Below are 18,040 nucleotides of genomic sequence, written 5' to 3'. Positions count from 1 at the left end.
CATAAAGAAATGCACTCTAAAATTAGAACAAAGAAGTACCTTTTTCACCTTAAGGGGTAAAAGTTAACCCTAGTATCCAATCTAACAAAGATATAGTGCAACAGTACTAGTATTACCATGCTTTTGAAAAGCAATTTGACCAAATTCTCAGGATTAATAAACCCTCATATCCTGTGGCTCCATATCACATATCTGGGAATCTGCTGTAAGAAAATGACTAAAAACATGAAGAAAAATACATGCTTTCAAGTGTTTTCTGCAACATTCCTTATAACAGCAAAAATTATATATGATGATGACACAGAAATAATGTTAAATTAAAAAAAATCATACAAGGGAATTCTCTGGCAATCCAGTGGTTAAGACTTCATGTTTCCACCGCACAGGGCATGGGTTCGTTCCTGGGAACTAATACACCACATGCTACACGGCACAGCCAAAAAATGTTTAAAAAGCAAACAAAATTGAGCATACACTATAAATATATAAAACATCGTATAAAATGGGGTATTAAACAAATCAGAATGATGACTGTATTAGGCTGGTAGATTCAAAATTTGTTTTTCCTACTATCTAACCACCTTTCAGAAAAGTTTATTTTACATTGAGAATTAAAACAAATCGTATTTTTAAAGCATGCATTTCAAAAGGTTACACACTATACTTTCACTCATACAACGTTCTCAAAATGACAAAACGAGGGATGAGGGGATGGGCTGTGAACACAAAGAGGTAGCACTAGGGAGTTCTGTGGTGACGGAACGGTTCTCTATCTGACTGCAGTGGTGGTTAAATACATAGATGGGCTAGCACTGTGCACAACTACACACACACAAAGAAACGTAGATCATATCTGTACATGGTCTGTATTCTAGTTAACAGTACTTATGCTTAGTCGCTCAGTCATGTCTGACTCTTTGCAACCCACTGGACTGTTTGTAGCCCACCAGGCTCCTCTGTCTGTGGGATTCTCCAGGCAAGAATACTGGAGTGGTTGCCACTTCCTTCTCCAGGGGATCTTCCCAACCCAAGGATCAAACCCATGTCTTCTGTGTCCCTTGCATTACAGGTGGATTCTTTACCTCCTGAGCCATCAGGGAAAGTCTATGTCATCAGTAATGTTAACATATGGTTAACATTACATATGGGAAACTCTAGTTAACAGTAATGTCTCAATATCAATTTCCTCATATTCCTATTGTATGACAATTATCCAAGATGTCAATATTGGGGAAACTGAGTGAAGAGTACTATTCAGGGCCCCACTATTTCTGCAACTTTCTGTAAGGCTCTACCTCAAAATAAGAGTTTTTAAAAAATACATGCATTTGCTTGTGTAATATTAAAGTTTTTCTGACTGAGGGGGAGACAAGGGAATGTCAAAGAACCATGTAATACATTGATATAACTTCCAAGACACTACTTCTAGTAACTATTCATAAAACCCCATAGGAGGCAAATAGCAGTCTTTATAGCATCTGTAATTTACTTAGGTTAGGCTTTAATAAAAGACTTCAACTGAAATTAAAGTTATCAATTTTCAGAACACACTGAGTAGTTTTCAGTCTCAAATTCTATACTTACACAATCCATTAAGGGTCTTAAGAATTTTCTCTCTGGCCAGGAAAATTTCAGCCGATATAAATAAGATTTTCTTAGAAATATTTGATTTAAATATATAAATAACTAACACAGACAAGGGGTAAAATAGTTCATCACTTCTGAATTGTGCTCCATGACAACAACTACATCTATCTAGATTCACCATTTTCACCTCAATATCCAGCATGGTTCTTGATACCTAGTAGGGTCCCAATAATTGAAGCCAAGGGGTGAACTTGTGTCCTAATGAAGGTTCTGTGCCCAAGTCCCTCTGGCTTTAACCAAGAATGGAAGGTGGAAAGTCAAAGGTAAAACGGGAGAAAAGGTGAATGTGAATAGGGCCCAGCATCCACCAATTAACCAGGTCAAGAGATTACTTAACCAATACTACATTTTAGTAATACACTACATTCCTCCAATCACCCAAATCTTAAAGATTTGCTTAACAATTAAAAAAAAATTTGAACTGATATCAGAAAATCTGCCTCACTTATCTTTATCACCTAATGCCTTTGAGAAAGCCAAATGTGGGGAAATTTCCTAGCAGTCCAAATGGTTAGGACGCCACACTCTCATTGCTGAGGGCCACGGTTCAATCCCTAGCCAGGGAACTAAGATCCCACAAGCCATGGGGCACCGCCAAGAAAAAGAAAGCTCCAAATTTTCTTCATTAAAGGCAAATCCATTTACTTTTTAATCTAAAAAAAAAATCTTACCTAGAGTTATGCAAAGCTTCAGAAAAACCTTCCACACAAGCTTTAAGCTCTAAGCAACTACATATGTATTATTATGTACTTATAGGAGAAGGAGGTGCCAGAGGATAGATGGTTAAATAGCATCACTGACTGGACATGAATTTGAGCAAACTTTGGGAAACAGTGGAAGACAGAGGACCCTGATGTGCTGCAGTCCATGGGGTCGCGAAGAGTCAGACACAGCTTAGTGACTGAGCAACAACATACATACACATTATCCATCTGCCTACATATATATATAAGTATAAAATGTGAACAAATACAATTACATTAGAACTATTACCATGTAAGACCCTTATGTCAGATAGCAACTCCTGTCTGTATGTTATTTATTCACTCAACCGTCCCAGGTACTGACAACACAGGAGACAAGACACAGACCATGCCCTAAGTTAACAGTCGATCTACCAACTTAGAAGGCAACTGTAGCTAGTTTAAAAAAATAGTCTTAAGAAAACTTTAAGGGTTTGAATTCCAATGCTGCCTCTTATTAGGTATGTTTCCGAGTCTTAGTTTCCAGAACTATAAAATATGTACCACTGCCATAAAGATTAAAATAAAGTCATAAAATACAGGCATACCTAAGAGATACTGCAAGTTCAGTTCCAGACCACAACAATAAAGTGAGTATCACAATAAAACGAGTCACACAAATTTTTCTCATTGCCCAGTGCATATAAAAGTTATGTTTATGTGATCCTGTAGTCTATTAAGTGTACAACAGCGTATCTAAAAGAAATGTGCATACCTTAATTTAAAAATACTTTAAACCAACTATATTTCAATAAAAAGTTGTCTTAAAAACTTTATTGCTAAAAAATGCTATCAACTGAGCCTTCAGCAAGCCATAGCAGTTAACATCAGAGATCACTGATTACACATCACCATAACAAATATAATAATAATAATGAAAAAGTTTGAAATATTGTGAGAATTACCAAAATGTAACAAAAAAGACATGAAGCTAGCAAATGCTATTGGAGAAATAGTACCAATAGACGTGCTCAACACAGGGTTGCCACAAACCTTTGATTTGTAAAAAATGTAATAGAGCCAAGTACAATAAAAGCAATTTTTTTAAAGAGCAATAAAACAAGGTATATATAAAAATGCCTGGCAAACTAGAAATCTTTCATACAAATGAAAGATATATTATTACTGTACTTATCTTTTTTTTTTATTTTGGTGAGGACCATTTTTTAAATCTTTATTGAATTTGTTACAATATTGCTTCTGTTTTATGTTTTGGTGTTTTGGCCTCTAGGCATGTGAGATCTTAGCTCCCTGACCAGGGATCGAACCCACACCCCCCGCATTGCACTGGGTTGCCGGGAAGTCCCACTGTACTTATCTTTTCAAGAAGAACAAACACTAGGACCTCCCTGCAGATTGCTTATTAAATGTAAGGAGAAAAACAGTAACTACACAGTGAATAAACCAGTCAACACTCTGACCAAAAGTAAAATCACTAACGAGGGGCAAATGGACTTAATGTATATCCAGATGTAATATTCTGAGAGGGGCACATACCTTTTGTAGTAGTCTGACTGATGATAAATTAATAACCTGAAACCATGAGACAAATCCAAGTTGAACATTTTTCTATAAAACAACTTATCTATATTCTTTAATTGCATAAAAGACAAAGACAAGCTCATTTTGCAGGAGACTTAAAAGAAATGACAACTAAATACAAGATATGATCAAATCTACAGGACTGGAATTTAAGAGACTAAAGTATTTACCAATATGGAGACTAAAGTATTTACCAATGTTAAATTCTTGGAATTTGATAATGGTACTGTGATTACCTAAAAGAATATCCTTATTCTTAGGAAATACACACTGAGCTATTAAGAAGTTAAAAGGCATGCAACAAACTCTTCAGTGGTTCACAAAAACAAATAATAATGTGTCTTTATGCCATAAATCAAATATGGCAAAATGTTTAAAAATTGATAAACATGGGTAAAGGATATATGAGTCTACTATATCAGTCTTGCAACTTTACTGTAAGTTAGAAATCATTTCAAATTAAAAAGTTTAAGAACACAGGATACTAATCTCCAGGGGCTTACTTATAAGCTCTAAGCTATATATTAATCCTACTTTTTAAAAATCACTCTGCAAAATTAATACAGAGAACGTTCTAAGGAACTTCACAGTCAGAACACAAAATGAATTAGGAAAGCACAGCACTACGAGCAAGAGCAAGCAGGACAACAGACTCACATCTGCAGACTTCAAATACTGGGATTATCACACACAGTAAAAAATAAGCATATGAAATAGATGTTTAAGAAATAAAGTACCTTGAGAACATGACTAAAAAAAGAATAACTATTTTTTTTAAAAAAAGAATAATCTTTAAAAGGAACTGAATACAACTTCTAGAAATGACCAAAAAAGACAGTAAATGAAATTTTCAAAAACTCAATAAACATGATAACACAGATGAAGACATTATGCTGAGTGAAATAAACTAGACAAAATGACAAACACTGTATGATCCACTTATATGATCATACAGAATAAATTCACAGAAGTAAAATAGTTGTTGCCAGGGGCTCAGTGAAGGGGGAATAGGGGCTTACTGTTGAATGGGTACAAATTTCATGATGATAAAAAAGTCCTGGAGATGGACAGTGGTGATAGCCGCACAATAAGGTGAATATATTCAATGTCATGACCTGTATGCTTTAAAATGGTAAATTCTATTTATGTGTATTTTACCACAATTTTTAAAAAAGATATAATTGATAAAGTAAAAAAAATTAAATGAAACAGGTGAACAAAAGTGAGGTGAGAATTAGCTACCTGGAAGAAAAGGCACTAATTGTTGAGAACACAATACAAACAGATACAGAAATAGAAAATATAAAAGACCAATTAAAAGGCCCGATGGGTAGAGTAAAAAGATCTAACATACTTCAAAACACAAGTTCCAGACATGAAATAAAGAAGATAAAGTTTGAGGAGAAAATAGCCAACAGTTCTCCAAAATTGACATCAATCTTTAGATTCCAAAGCCTACTGAATACCAAACATTATAAACAGAAGAAACCATCTTTCAGACATATCAAAATAAAAGTGCAGAACACCAAGGGTAAAAAAAAAACAACAATGTCAAAACTAGCTCTCATGAAACAACAGAGACAGTCATCGCTCAGTTTTCCAAAGGGTAATGTATGGTTCCAACACCCCAGAGGACACTCTCCAAAGTTCAAGTCCCTTCTACAAGACAGTGCAGTATTTGCATATAACCCAGGTATGTCCTCGGAGAAGGCACTGGCACCCCACTCCAGTACTCTTGCCTGGAGAATCCCATGGACGGAGGAGCCTGATGGGCTGCAGTCCATGGGGTCGCTAAGAGTCGGACACGACTGAGCGACTTCACTTTCACTTTTCACTTTCTCGCACTGGAGAAGGAAATGGCAACCCACTCCAGTGTTCTTGCCTGGAGAATGTGGGTTGCTGTCTATGGGGTTGCACAGAGTCGGACATGACTGAAGCGACTTAGTAGCAGCAGCAGGTATGTCCTCAGGTATACTCCAGATTACTCAAAACACCTAATACAATGGAAATGCTATATAAACAGTTGTCAACATGCAACAAATTCAAGTTCTGCTTTTTAAACTTTCCATAAATTTTCAAATATTTCAGTTCATGGGTGGTTAAATCCAACAAGGCAAAACCTGCAGATATGGAGGGCCAACTGTATCTTTAAAGCAATGGCAAATCACATGGATTACTGATTTTTCAAAAACAATAAAATCTAGAAGAGAATGGAGCAAGATCTATAATAAAAATAATAATAATTGCTAGCATTGAATGCACACACACAGGAAAGTCACCTTCGGGAATAAGACTTTCAAACAAATAAGTTTTTCAGATAACAGACCCTGTAAAGGATGTTCAGGGAGAGAGAAAATGATCTCAGATCCCAACAGAAGTTCAAGACGCAAATGAAAATGAGCAAAGACATTTGTATGTATGTATGTATGTATGTGTATGTGTGTATTACACAGGGAAATCAAAGCAACAGTGCTTAAAACAAAAAGAATATATAATTTGTTGAAATTCAGGGAGAACTAAAATAAAGGGAAATTACAAACTTCCAAACATGAAGAAAGAGGAAAATGGATTTTTAAAAAATACATTAACCAAAATTAAAAAGAAAAGCAAGGGAATGATTAACACAAAATTCAGATCATGGTGATTGAGGAAGCATGTCAGAGAACACAAGTGGTGATAAGTACAGAGGGGCTTCAAAGAGGCAGTGTTCTACTGTTTAAGCCAATTATTTAAGCTGTACATGTATTATCCTATATGCTTCTGTAATAAAAGTAAATTTTAAAAATCAACGAGAAAAAAAAAAAAAAACAAGGCTAGCAATCATTCCCTAAAAATCTAGAATATGCCCCAGAGTTTGGTATTCAAAACTGAAACAATAAAAAGACTCATTATCTTCTTTAAGAACTATTTGTGGAGTGCCTATAACTGAGCTGAGAGGTGGCATGAAGATTACTAACCTCTCTTCTTTCTCTTGTCTTCCTAACCCTATAGAGCAGCACTGTCTAATATAGTAGCCACAAGTAGCTGTTCACATTTAAACTAATTAAAATTAAATAAAATTTAAAAATCAGTTCATCTGTAACACTAGACACACTTTAAGTGCTCAGTGGCCCATATGAGGGCCACTATATTAAATAGTACAGATAGAGAACACTTCCATCATTGCAGTAAGTTCTATTAGACAGGGCTGCTATGTTTTTTATAACATTAGAAATACACTGATAACTGAGCAATGTTCAATTTTTCAGATGTTCTTACTTTTATAATTATTCAATTTCCTTTCAAAGTCATGTTATTTCTGTGAAACTACAGCTCCTCAGCAGTTTAAAATAGTTTGCTCTTTGTTGAGAAAAATACAGAAAGTGTGAAGACCTTTTCACCATCTCTCATGTTCCACCAAAACCATCAGAACACAAGATTTTTTTTTTTCAAGAGCCAAAATTAAATAGTCAAGCATAGTGCTACTAAATTGTAACACAAGCCATGTCAAAACGAATACAAAAATCCACAGGATGAACATATGACCTTTCCTGGGGGCACCAATTTTAGCTGGCGGCACTTTAAAACACTGTTTACATACATATAAAATAGCAATGCAAAATTCATAAGAATTTTTTAAATTAAATGCTACAGACATCGTGAAATTTTCACTCTGGGCACTCTGGGCTACAGCTCCAGACTTCTGAGCATACCATTCATTTCTGCCATTAGAAGCACTTTAGAGGAAAATTGCAAGCATTATTAAATAAATGAATATACATGATTTTTTTTCATTTACCAGAATCAAAGATATATAACAAAACTATAAAACAATAGCATCCTTAATATCTAAAGCAGCAGACATCCAATTTTCTTTAAAATTAAAATACAGAAGTCCTAAGCTATTTCAGCTTAACCTGAACATTTTGCTTTAGGCATTCTAACACAAATTAAGTATTTCTACAGCACTCCCAATTTTTTAAATTACCTAACCAAAAACACTCAACGGAAACAAATGCTAAGCCTTAATTTAACAAGCTAGGTTTGCAACTTAAGTTTTCTCCTAAACTCTAAGTGAACCAGGGGGTCAATAAGCTTCTCATCTAAACAACTGAATGCAATTTCAATAACCGCTTATGCTAATAATTGTTTTGTGTCCCCAGGAGGACTTCTGAGGCTCCACTTACATAACCAATTATGCAAAGCACTGAATTATTCTCTTTCTCTAGAAAGCATTTTGAATACTGATATGCATACAAGGTTTACTTGCTACATTAAATAAAGCTTTTCTAACTCTAGCTTCAACAATTCTACAGAAGAGGTGAAAAGGAAAGCCAGTTTCTACTACTTCACTATGTCAAAGGCGAGTGACTTATTTATCTTCTTGGCTAATCAACAGAGGAATGACTGACACCAGCACCCCCAGGCAGCCCCCACAGTTCACCAGTTTGCTCCTGGGACTCTGGTTGAGAAACATAGCTTTAAACAAATAATTTGGAGCAAGTTGTTTGAACTCAACTGAAAACAAATCTGAATTGCTCCTTGAAATATGCTGTAGGTATTCATGTAAAACTTGACGAATTCAAATTCAATGAGGTGAGAATCACAATACAGCCCCTATAGGGTAATCGAAGGGTAGAATGTAAGCCAAACCTTGAATATGCATAAATATGTTGAATGAGTACTCTTCCCTAATCTCCTGGTTCTGTTTAACCAAGATTTTAGATTTCACAGAGCCATAATCTTAAAAAAAAAAAAAAAAGGTGGGGGTGGGGGTGGGGCTGGTAACTTTTATTCTGCCAAAGACATTTAAAAAGAAAATAACTACCAATTACTATCCCCATTATTTCATTTAAAAAGTTAATATGCTGATACCAAAAATGGTAAAAGATAATTTTAGAAAAACATATTATCTTCTAAATTCAATAAATGTAGCTTTATGAGAAGTTCATTCATTCTCATTTCACTTCAGACAAGTGACAACTCTGTCGTGGACTGACACCACTCCACAGTCCAGCACTTGGGAACCACAGGTCTAAGCAGTTAACCTCCATTTGGAAAAAGAAAGCAACGGTAGGACATGCCCAAACCAAATATTAACCTATTCAATAAAGAGGAAATCGAGGCGTTCTCCACTGGAGGGGTTTAGAGGCTCTCCCAAGATCACAGACCAAGAATTCTGACATCAGTTCAGTTCAGTTCAGTCGCTCAGTCGTGTCCGTCTCTTTGCGACCCCATGGACTGCAACATGCCAGGCCTCCCTGTCCATCACCAACTCCCGGAGTTTACGCAAACTCATGACATAGGTCTGTCTTATATTGACATAGGTCTGTCTTATTCCAGAGTCAGAGTTCCTAATAGCTATGCTAAATTTCCTCTAATATTCTTCCAGTGGTTTAAAAAGAAAAAAAAATCCATCCTAATCCAGTCACTTTTGTGACCAGTGACAACCAAGGAATTTCCAAGACAGCTGGCAGGAGTGAGAGGTGTACTCCCTGGCCATCGCTCAGACTGAAGCTAAATGGAACTCCTGACCTTTGCCTTATTAATGCCAGGCTCACTGCAACGAAGCTAACCAGCCCAGACAAAGCACACACAAACCCCACTGCCTCCAACAACACTGACACAGGACTTGGGATGTTCCCAAGTGCCTGTGACAAGAGTGAAAAACATATGCCTAAAAAACAAAAGGAATATATTAATTCTCAAGAAGGAAATAAACACTTCCATAATAATTTAAAAATAATCAACTTGCCCTCAAAAAGTTACAACTCTAAGCCCCATTCTGCAAATAACTACCATTTTTTTACACACTGATATACAGGTTCTCTTAAATATTTAAACAGGAAACCACATGAAATTCTATAAATCTATATAGTTCTTAAATACTTTCAAAATTAAAATGTATAATTTTTAATATATGTATCATTATATGGTAAGTGTCTTATCATTCTCTCTAAAATAATCCAAACATTAGAGACAAAACTACTCACGTTAATCAAAAGTACTTATAAAAGGGAGTTGGAAGAAAAATATGCAATTAAATACCATTTTCTATGAAAGGCACTTTGTCTTTGAATAATCAGAAATTCTTGATATTGAAACCAAAATTGAAAGTCATACATATAAAGAGAATACAATGACAGAGAATTTTCCAAATCCTCACATATCACTTGCCAACAAATGTCCAAAAGAAACGACCTAAAGTAACCAAAGACTGACACTGAACCAAATGAGTCTGAAACAGTCCCTCCTCCCTGAGATAGAGTAATGATAGCACAGTATTCTTGGTAGTACAGCAAGAAAGTTGTTTCCCAATCAGATTTTCAATGATCAGATTCTTTCTACGCCACTTGAGTCTACAATGCGAGGGAGCAGTACACAGACTACCAAAATTTTTACTCACTGAATAAAACTATCTATTTAGTGTCTTTTCCTTCTGTTTTAAACAGATGCCATCTAAAATAAAGGGTTCTTTTTTTTTTCTGTCTAGACTCTCCCTTGACTCTTTCATCTTCTTAAAGATTCAACGAATACATCTATTTATATTATTCTCTACACCAATGTTTAATATATGCCTGGCACTGACCTCTCTCATGAACTCCAAACCCATATTTTCAAAAAATTCTATTTTCAGTGTTTGTTAAGTATATAAAAAACTCACTATATTAAAAACTGATCTCATTATGCACCTCCTTGCCCATACTTTTAGTAATAATACCACCATCACCTACAATTAAGTCACCTACAATTAAAATGATTGAATCTTCAACCTCCACTTCCTCCAAATCTTTCCCAACAATCCCTCCTCCCGCCCACCTACCTAAATCATGATACCACCACTGCCTTTTCCTATTATTTATATTCTCTTGAAAACCGGCTTTCTACAACAAATCATTCTACGTGCTACACTATTAAACCTTGGTAGTTTCTCATTACCTCCCCAATACTCCAAAATACAGCATTTAAACATGTTCTACAATCTAGCCCCAATTTATGTTTCAAACCTCATCTCTTATTCCTCAAAATGAACCCTATATTCTAGGTAATCTGGTCCACTTACTTTCCTGAGTACATAATGAACTTTCCCACCTCCATACTTGTGCTCACATCATTCCCTTTATTTAAAAAGCCTTCTTCATTCACCTACTTTCAGCCCCTAAATTTTTGTCTTAGAAAAGTCTTACCCTCTGTAATGTTGAACTCAGGCTGCTGGTTTATTGGGATTCGCATGTTGTAGCAAAAACACACAAGTTTTGGCACGAGACAGACTTGTACTCAAACTAGGGCTCAGTTACCTGCTACTACAGAGTCCAGATAAGTCACTTAAGTATCAGTGACCTCATTATTAAGAAATACGCTCAGATATTGTTGTGAAGCTTAGAAAAGGTATGTAAAGCAACTAGCATAGAGCCTGCTATGCATGAAATGCTCAATAAATAATAGCTTCAGAGCTAACTTTAAAAGTATTACTACCACCTTCCATTTTACTCTAGATAAAAATGAACCCCTTTTCCTTTCGTACAACTCCAAACTTAGATCAAACCACTCACATAGCAAGTATTTATTTTTATATGCTGTAAAGTATTATACAAATATCTGACATCTCCTAGATTTCAAATTCCTGAAGACCCAAGACTTAATCTTTGCATCCTCTAATGCCTAGCAGTGGTTTTCATGAAGCACAAAGCACTCACCTCCAATTAGAAAAAAAAAAAATTTAATATGCCTAAATATTTAATACGCTCTTCATGACTTCTGACACACCTTAGAAAATTACTGCCAAAACATGAAGCTTAGTTGTTATGGCTGTATCTTTTCTTGCTCCTACATGGTTGCCTAACAAAGTTTGATGCCTAACATGGCAATATCTGTTGAACTGACTTGAATAATATCATTTCCAATGCAAATGTTCAGTATCTGCTGAACTAACATGAGCATAATTAAATTTACTTTGGGCATCTGATTTTTCCTTTTTCTATTCTTACAATTCTTGAAATCTTTCCCTTCAAAACACACTATCACACCTTCAGTACGAATTCATAACCGTATCTAACCTGACTCCTTTTCCAGATCCTCTCAATTTCAATATCCCAAGCACTTCAAATAGCTAAGAATCTACAGTTTCTCTCTAAATCTAAAAGTTGGGCAACTAGTCTTCACTCCACAATCTTTTGTAGGGACTTTAAAAATCATCCACCCTTTACCTGTAGAAGATCAACAATGGTGAAATAAATTTTCTTGCGCATAAGACAGCTCCCTGAATCGTCACTTCAGTCTAATTTTCCCTAATTCATGAGATTACTCCCTTCCCGTGGTGGAAGGAGAAGGAAATAAGTACTCCCAAAAAACTAGAGCATTAAGTCCTAATACAAGCACAAGATGAGAAGTACAGGAAAGTGGCACTGGTTTCACAAAGGTGTCGTGCATATACTTCACAATGCAGAAGTAATGGTTATCTGCTGGCAGTCAAAATCAACAGTAACTGTATTCCTTTATGATCATAAATTTAAAATCTCTAGTAAATGTGGGAAATCCTATTTCCCACAAACCTTTCAAGAGTAGTTTATTACCTAAAACCTGTTCGCTAAAAACAACTACCTACATCACTTTCTCCTCTACGAAAGACTCAATTTATCTGAAGTAAACACTTAATACTATAAAACAATAGCAAAAAACAAAACAAAACAACAAAAACACCTCTGGCCACCTGTGTGAACCTCTGCATTGCAAAAGCAGCTGTAACAGTCGAAGGAATCTCCTTGGAGTTACAGGGCACAATTTTTCCTTAAAAGTTAAGAAAAATGGCAATTCCAAACATGAAGGTAAACAAGCTTCAAGAAAGGGAGGGTATAATAACTCTCCAGCCCTACGCAGTCAATTCTTACAACAACCGCAGACTGAACTCACCAAACCACTGTGACTTCAGATAGCCACAGAAATTAGGAGTGCAGATTAGAGTAGCATCATCTCCTAACGTCGGCGGAGAAAATAAGGGAACTTACCTGAACTCCTGATGTTCCTCAAGCAAGTTTGTTGTTTTAAGAAGTAACTTCAAAAACAACAGCTTGAGTAAGCTTTCCAGTGAGTAAAGATCATGGGAGGCATGCCGGTGCCACACTGCTCTGCGCCTCCAACAGCGGTCCCAAGCGCAGTCCAAACCGATCCTGAGCAACCCCTACACCAGTCTAGACGGAAAGCCTTGGAGAAGATCTCTGGCGTCTACACACGCATCGCCCCGCCCTGGGACCGAAGAGACGACACTCCTGGGACCCCAGCTAATTACCGAGCCGGACGACAGACCTAGAGGTCGCCAAAGTCAGGAACTACAGCCCACGATTGAGTCTGACGTCCAGATTCCCAGCCCCGGGTCGGACACAGAAAAACCAAATCCCAGAGACAGCGCGAGGATATAGGGGAGCAGAAATGAGGGGGCTGGATGGACGGAGGCCCAGCCCATTCTTAACTCTCCAAACAGCAACAACAGCTCCGGGAACCCACTCCCTGGCTCCGCCCCGCCCACCCCACGGCCCCCACCGCCCGCTCCTTCCAGTCCCCCGGGCTCGGCGAAAACCGCGGCGGTCGACAACCCCCTTTCTCGAACCCCGACAGCCCAGCCCGCAGCCTGGAGCCCAGAGCTGGCAGCGGGGGCCCGAGAGCGCCAACCCCGACGAGGCCCGCGGCCGTCGCAGTTCACTTCCCCGGCCACTCACCGGCTGCCCGGGAGGTGAGAGGGGCCAGGGCGCGGGTCGACCGGCGCTAAACCCCGGGCTCCCACACGGGTAGGCGCCCCTCCTCAGAGCCGACCAAGCCTCAGCGGCCGTGCCTACAAGGCCTCTCTACAGCCCGAACCCTAGAAAAGCACTTCCGGGGGAGCGGGGGAGGGAAGGGTTTTGGCACCGGAACTGCTCGCGGGCTGGAGCTGCCAGGGCCTCCCAAGCGGGGCGGGGCGGGGCCTCTGCCGCCGGCGCCCGCAAAGCCGCCCCCGGGCTCCTTGCTAACCCTTTCTGCCCCGCGGCTCCGCCTTTCCCCGAACTCCGGGTGAATCGTTTACAGCTCTTCGACGTGTTCTACTCAGGCCACCTAATTTTATAGAGGAGAAAACTGAGGCTCAGAAGATTTAGGTGCAAGGTCCAGCGCCTTCACCCGCCTTCCGACCCTCTCCAGTATTCTTACCACTGCAGTTTGCCTCCTTTAAAAATAATAATAGTTAACATTTATTGACCGCCTGTTGCGTGATAGACACTGTATTAAGCGTTTTGGCGCTTAGCTCAGTTAATCGTAATCAAATGCCTTGAGGTTGGTGCTATCCTTTACTTCTGGCAGAGGAGGAAACCGGTCAAAAGAGACCAAACCCGATACCGCAAACATTAGTTCTTGATTTTATTTTAACTCATGTTGTGTGTATAAATTTCACCCATCCCTAACACGAGTTTTAAGTTCTTTGAGGACAGGAATCAAATTATATTCCTTTATTCCATCACCTGAGGCCAAGAACTGGGAAAGTGGAAGCTTACTGCCTGGGTCCTATTATTTTATACTTTTATTTTTTCACCCTGGGCAAGTTGCTTTACCTCTCTAGGCCTGTTTTCCTCCTTTGTGATATGTTTAATATAGTTGCTGTGTATGTGTGTTTGCATGTGCACACACGCACACATGTATAATCATCTCTGGATTGTTAGAGGAACTCAAAATGAAAGTGCTATGTGCTAAGTTGCTTCAGTAGTGTCCGACTCTCTGCAACGCTATGGACGGTAGCCCACCAGGCTCCTCTGTCCATGGCGTTCTTCAGGCAAGAATACTGGAGTGGGTTGCCATGCCCTCTTCTAGGGGATCTTGCCAACCCAGGGATGGAACCGGTGTCTCCTGCATTGGCAGCCAGATTCTTTACCACTAGCACCACCTGGTCTGGGTAAAAATCAACCATTCTCATACCTTGTCACTAATAGTAACAATTTTTCCTCCAGTGGAATCACTCTAGAAGGAGGTAATTTGGAAGACTACAGATTACTCATAGTTGAAAAGGTTAGTGAAGGAAATAAGGAAATAAGAGTAGAGGGCTTCCCAAGAGGACCGGTGGTAAAGAATCCGCCTGCAATGCCAGAGACATGGGTTTAATCCCTGGATCAGGAAGATCCCCTGGATAAGGAAATAGCATCCCACTTCAGTATTCTTGCCTGGCAATACCATGGGCAGAGGAGCCTGGCAGCCTGCAGTCCATAGGTTGCGGAAGAGTTGGTGGTGGCTTAGGGACTAAACAACAGGTTTTTGCAATGGGAAAAATGAAGGTAGGTGAGCCAGACAATGTCCTGGGGCCAGCCTGGGTACTTGTGACACTGTGAGCTGAGACAGTTCGAGGACCCAGAGTCAGAGGACAGGCAGGAAAAGGAGGCGGAAAAAAGAAGGATTCCTCAGCCACAAAAGCAGAAAGGCACCAAACATCTAAGGTAGTTTCTGTATTTGAGGCTAGATTCTGGGTCAGGGGCTGGCAGGGAGTGCGTAGCATGCATACTATCTGCCAAACAAATTTACAAGCATCTCTTAAAACTGTGGGGGAGGAAGAGGAAGATTTTTTAAATTTTCTACTAAGAAAGTCAGGGGAAATGAAAATAGTTCACAACTTGTTATTATGAATTGAAAGATGCAAACAATGCCTTTGCTTTTGGCTTTTTTTTTTTTAACAGTGCTCCTTATTTTATTTCTGTGATCACAGAAATGTTTGTAAATACTTCTCTAATGGCCAAATTTATCAGCCTTTCGTGCCTTGGAGTGTGAAGAAGTAAAAAACAGAGCCTGGGCTGGCAGGACTCACTACTTTCCACCGAGGGCTTAGAGGGATAGCGAGAGGAACCCTGAATCGCAGACATTGTCAGGCTCCCTGCAGGATGCAGTGGCACCACAGGTTTGTCATTGAATCTGGTCATCTAACTAGTAAACGGTGCAGCCAGGATTTGAATGTGAGTCTTTCTCCTCAGATGCTTTTCACCACTATGCCAGAGGTTCTCAGTCTTGTGAATGCGTCAGAAATCACCGAATGGTCATGTCAAAACACAGAGGGCTGGACCTCACCCCCAGAATTTCACTTAACCACGCTAGTGCTTCTCTGAAGTGTAGTCCCTGGACTACTATCATCAACATCATCTTTGAACTTGTTACAAATGCAAATTATTAGGCCTCACTCCAGACCTTGTAACTAGTGTGGGGCCCAGCCGTCTGTGTTCTGACAGGCCTTCTCAGTGGTTCTGATATAGTCTCAAGCTTTAGAACCTCTGTCCTCTACTACCTTGTCTTCCACAAATCCCCACCCCCACCTTTTTTTTTCTAATTATCCCCAAGAGCAATAACTCTACTGAAGCAAAAGTTCTTCCCAGTAAATTAAGTGATTTATGTATTTATGTTTTGCTTTCAGTAGGAGAGGAGGCTAGAAAAAAAAATTAATAGGATTCTTTTTTGATTACTGTCAATTTGTACTGAAATTTAACCAGACACTACTGGGTTGGAGGTGAAACTAATCTCATTTGCAAACTACTCTGTGCAAGGGCTTAACCTGCATTTTCTAAATTGATCTTCACTACCCCACTATGAGGTTTTATGGCCTTAATTGTACAGAAGAGAAAAACTGAGGCTTAGATGAAGTAATTGACTTAAAGGCCACATTCTTATTAAGGGGGAGAAATCAGGGTTGTTCAAACAAAGATCCCTCTAATTCCAAAACTCATGATCTCTCTACTTCGTGGCAGGAGCTTGTGGAACCAAATTCCACTGTGGGCTTCACCACCCCAACTATGCAACATTGAGTAAGTGACTTAATCTCTATTTCAATTTCTCCATCTCTAAATAATGTTATCATAAATCTGCCCCTCCCACACTGGAATGTTAGAACAAATGAGGAAATAAAAGCATAAGTGCTCTGAACTTTTTTGAAGAAAAGCAATAAAAAGACAAGTTATTATAGTGCTAATATGTTTAGCCAAGTGTTGCTATGTGAGCCTGAGCACTGACTCTTTCCTGGTTATCTCCCGATTCGTACGTAAGAAGTTCAAAGATTGTAGCTGATGCCACAGAAAAAGCATTTGACTTCATTTATCAGTATCTACTGGAGGTTAAAGAGGATAACAAAGGAGTATACGTATCTCTCTTAAAAACTACAAGAAATCTCAGGTTCATAGGCTCCAGGTTGTTGTCACATTGCTGGCCCATCCTCATCTTAGACATCTTTTCTCCAAACCCTTTTCTTTTCCACATTACAAGCATCCCTCCACCCTCCTGCCTCCACCCCCTAGTCAAAGACTTAAAATTCCTCCCACTTTATTATGTAGAAGGATTTAGCTCTCAATCCTCCTCTCAGACCAGACTCTAGGCCTATCTTTGTTGACAGAGTTGCCAACTTGCACAATTCCAGGAGGTACCATTCACAAAGAATACAACCTAAATGGTGCTCAAGGGGGTGCCAATTGCACAGGGCACAATAGGAATGGTCCCCCTGGAACTGTGCAAGGCTGTCGCCCTGTCTATGCATAGCTCCCACCCCAAAAATCCATTAAGGTGTTTTGTTAAACAAAAGAGCCATCTACTTGGGTGTCCACCAGTTTGCCAACTTTTGAAATAATGGGGTTCTTTGTGGTTTTTGTTTGTTTTAATGTAGGCCTGATCAAATACTTAAATCACCGGGCTTAAGTCCTGGGTTCCACACTCTGCTATGCCATTTTTCACTCTGTTCTGTGACATTATTGCCTACCGCTCCACTAGACTTGTGAGTTTCATGAAAGCTTTGTCATATTTCATCTTTACCTTTTATTCATGTCTTGGCACAAGTGCTTTAAAAACCGGTTTGAATAACAGCACAGCGTACTCATATCTAACATATCTATGTACTAGTATATTTGGCAGAGATTTGACAAATGGCCTCAACTGTGTTGTTTGACCCACAGAGTTCTGTCCCAAGAAACAAATTGAGTCAAAAATCTTAAATTGAGTAATGTCATGTAAAGTAACAATCCCAATTTCTGGCGTCTCTTAAAAATTTAGACACTATGGCAAACTGGGCATGCATCCCACAAAGTGTCAATGCCTTTAGCTCATATGCAGCTCTTTATTCAGTAGTACAATGAGTTGGCTTCACTCACACA

The 18,040-nt window shown here is 38.8% G+C and overlaps 1 protein-coding gene across 4 annotated transcripts in view; it reads right to left on the bottom strand.

The window, feature by feature from the left end:
* Positions 1–13,813, bottom strand: part of FRS2 (fibroblast growth factor receptor substrate 2) — a 105,202-nt gene extending 91,389 nt beyond the window's left edge. For 3 of the 4 annotated variants that reach the window (XM_006058380.4, XM_006058379.4, XM_025283948.3), the window contains exon 1: positions 13,625–13,813. The gene's annotated coding sequence lies outside the window, so the exon portion shown is untranslated. Of the gene's footprint in view, positions 1–12,916; positions 13,223–13,624 lie in introns of those variants that run through there. The other variant, XM_006058382.4, reaches the window with a different exon arrangement.
* Positions 13,814–18,040: the final 4,227 nt, after the last annotated feature.

The sequence above is a fragment of the Bubalus bubalis genome, chromosome 4 (genome assembly GCF_019923935.1).
Source record: "Bubalus bubalis isolate 160015118507 breed Murrah chromosome 4, NDDB_SH_1, whole genome shotgun sequence".
NCBI lineage: Eukaryota > Metazoa > Chordata > Mammalia > Artiodactyla > Bovidae > Bubalus > Bubalus bubalis.
This window is presented reverse-complemented; position numbering and strand designations above follow the sequence as displayed.